The sequence below is a fragment of the Chinchilla lanigera genome, unplaced genomic scaffold (assembly GCF_000276665.1).
Source record: "Chinchilla lanigera isolate Chin_1 unplaced genomic scaffold, ChiLan1.0 scaffold00033, whole genome shotgun sequence".
In the NCBI taxonomy this organism is placed as follows: Eukaryota; Metazoa; Chordata; class Mammalia; order Rodentia; family Chinchillidae; genus Chinchilla; species Chinchilla lanigera.
In genome coordinates, this window is record NW_004955434.1 from 21,587,663 (window position 1) to 21,591,034 (window position 3,372).

General features: G+C 54.7%; 1 long non-coding RNA gene across 1 annotated transcript in view; it reads right to left on the reverse strand.

The window, feature by feature from the left end:
• Positions 1-280: 280 nt before the first annotated feature.
• LOC106148979 overlaps positions 281-3,372 on the reverse strand; it is a 5,355-nt gene continuing 2,263 nt past the window's right edge. The window contains exon 2 of the long non-coding RNA XR_001234819.1: positions 281-581. This is a non-coding gene — a long non-coding RNA (uncharacterized LOC106148979). The remainder of the gene's footprint in view (positions 582-3,372) is intronic.

Sequence of the window (3,372 nt, forward strand, 5' to 3'; positions counted from 1 at the left end):
GGAGCCGGTTCCACAGGCAGTTCGCATGTGTGTCCCGTGCTCCTCTGCCTGTGCTGTATTGCGAATACAAGGTGAAAAAGTCCAGGAGAGCCTGGGTTATGGGGAAGCCTGCAGTCCCACCGCTTGGGAGGACGGGGAGTCGGGCTTTGAGACCCTGTCAAAAAAAAGAAAAGAAAGTGGAGGGAAACAGCAAAGCTGACCCAGGGTACTTTTTGTCTTTTGTGAGGATTTCGTGAGTTAATAATTCAACAGTTAAACGGATACCAGGCACATGGAAATGGTAGGTCTTATTAAGGTTTTTTAATCACATCCAAAAAATAAAAGCCAAACAACGACAAACATACATACAAACAAAACCAGCCTTGTGGCCCAGGAGGGCCTGGCGAGGAGACCCGGCTCCCGGAGACCGGGAGGAGCCCAGGCTCGCAGTAGCCCAAGCCAAAGCGGGGAGGGCAGCCAGAGGCCCTGCCTCTAGGGCCTGTAGCAACTGCTTGCACCGAAACTGCCTTGAAGTGTGTGTTTGCAGCCACCTTCTGTCCGGCCGTAGCTTTCTTTGGGTGTGACGCCCATACCAAGTCAGTCTGAAGTAGCAAGGAAAGGAGAAGAACTTGCAGTGGTTTCCTCTGCAGAAGCCAGAGAACACCCGCTTCCACTGCTCCCCTGTGCCCCACGCACTTTGGTCTCCCGACGGGGCCGCCGGCTTCCCTCTCCCTCCACCTGGGCGCCCGCCCTCCACACGCTGCACCTCGGCTCGGGAGCTCTCCCCAACCCTGGGGCGGGAACCGGGAGGTGCCAGGCTGGGTGCAAGCCGTGCGTCTCTCTGGGGTCCGCAGCTCATTCCTGCCCAGGTGTGCTGCTGGGCCCCGGATGCCCTGCCCTCACCCTCGGGCCTCAAGACGAGGGCGCTGGAGCAGATGCTCCCGGGGCTCCTTTGCGCTCGATCACCTCATCGCAGCAGCGAGGACAGAGGCAGCGTCTCACCGTGTGTGTGTGGGCTACAGAACCCTCGCCTCCAGCACCACCTCACACCGCAGCCTTGGTTAGGCCCGGTCACAGACAGCCCTGCTCTGCTCACGCCTTCTCTCGAGCTCAGGCTGAGACAGTGCTATCTCCCACTGCCCTGCGGGCAGAGTAGCGGGTCATGAGAGCAGGCAGGAAGCCGAGGAGGTGCGTTCCGAGCATTGCAAGCTCTGTGCAAACTGCTGGCCAGCAGGAGCCATCGCTGGGCAACCTAGTTACTCTGCACTCCTGACTCCTCCAGAACTAGATCCTCGGCCTGCCTGCTTTTATTCTCCCTGTAATCCCAGCACTCGGGAGGCTGAAGCAGGAGGGTCGCTGTGACTTCCAGGTCAGCCTGGACTATACCAAGTGAGCTCAAGGCCAGCCTGAACCGCATAGTGAAACCCTGTCTCAAAAATGGGGCCGGGGAGATAGTAGCACAGCACCTGCCTGGCAAGCACAACAAGGTCCTGAGTTCGAGTCTTGGTACCAAAAACAAAGGACAAAAATAAGTAAGTGAAAGTATGGATGTGGGGAAACAAAAAGCAGAACGGCCCTGGTGTCGCGGGAGAATTCCTGGTCGCCTCTAGAGCACGCCCTGCTTCCTCTAAGCAGTGTGCGCCCGCCACTGCCTGGATCTGCACCGTGGGTGCACATCGCGGTGTCCCTCCCACGGGGGGCCCAAGCTCAGACCGAGGCTCCCCAGCTCCGCAGCAGGGTGTCCCGGCTCGGGTCAAGGCACGGCTCCTTCCTTTCCTGTGCTCGCAAGAACGTCAGGATACTTGGCAGAGACCGCCCGGAGGCCACCCTCTTCTTTGTGTTGTTTTCTGTTACTGGGAAATGAACCCAGGCCCCGGACGCGGGAGGCGGGTGCTCTGCCAGTGAGCTACGTCCTCACCCCAGAACTACCTCGTTCTGCAGCTGTCCTCGAGGCAGGCTCGGGAGGCCCGCCGCCAGGCCCTGCTGGTCTGTCTCACGGAGTGGGGGAGAGTCTAACTGCTGCCTGGTGACTGAAATGAGTCTTAACGTGCTCATGTTAAATGAATGGTCTGGCTGTCTGACCCATCACACAGTTTCCTATGAAAGATAAAAATCAAGACATGGAGAGTTTTTCCCAGAAAAGGAAGAGGGGTGATTTCATCACATCTCTTTCTTTCTCTTTAACACACACACACACACACACACACACACACACACACGCAAAGCTTGGAACGTATATCCCAAACTAGAAAGAAGTCTCAGTTTTGGGGCAGGTTTCTTTTTGGTCGTAGATATTATTGTGCCTTTAAAAGCATGCCTTTTTTTTTAGGCAGAATCTCACTATGTAATTCAGGCGAGTCTTGCATTCACTGCAGCTCAGGCTGGCCTGGAACCTCCGGGCTCCCAAGTGCTGGGATCACAGGCGTGCACCACCACGCCCGGCGAAGCATGCCGTCTTGAGAGACAGACCAACTCACTGGTAACGCCAGGCTGGGGTAGATGGGCAGAGACTACCGAAGAAGACCTTCCACTTTTCGTGTTACGTATTCCTGTGACGTTTGAAAATATCAGCAGGCACAGTGACACACACCTATAATCCCAGCTGCTTGGGAGGCCAGCCTGGGCCACTAAGAGAGACCCTGTCTCAGAAAAAGAAGCTAGAGCTGGGGTGTAGCTCAATGGCGAAGCCCTCGGTTCAATACCCAGTACCAGGAAAAAAACAAGGAGAGATGAAGTGGGAGAGCTTGTGCTCCCAGCGACAGAAGTCGTTTAGTAGACTGCATGGGGCCAGGGTACCAAGGGCCTGCTTTCACAGTACCCAGAATAACACACTGTTCTCAAGGCGGCCCTGCTCTCCTGGGTACCATCAGGGACTCTGCAGAGTTAAATTCGTTACTTTTGCTCTTGTTTGTTCCTTTCGCTTTGTTTTTTTTTTTTGGCAGGGGTGGGTTGAGACAGGGTCTCACTTGTAGTTCAGGCTGGCCTTGAACTCACTTTGTAGCCCAGGCTGGCCTGGAACTCACAGCATTCCTCCTGCCTCAGCCTCCTGACTGCTGGGATTACAGGCGTGCGCCACCACCCCCGGCTGTAACGTTTTTATTTGACAGAAATTGCTGTAAACATTTTGAACTGATTCAGGACGCTGAGGCAGAGAAGCAAGGCCAGGAAAGAGGATATCCAGAACTACTTCACAGAGTGGCAAGAAAAATGGGATAAGTTTGTTTAAAGTGAAGGGGTGGATTTTGAGAATTAACGGCACTGTGTCTTTTTGTTGTTGTTGCTACCAGGAATCAAACTCAGGACCTTGCACTTGAGCCGCTGTGCCACTGAGCTATATTCCCTGGCCGGGCACCGTGTCTTTTATGGTAATAAGAATTTTAACTTAAACATTCA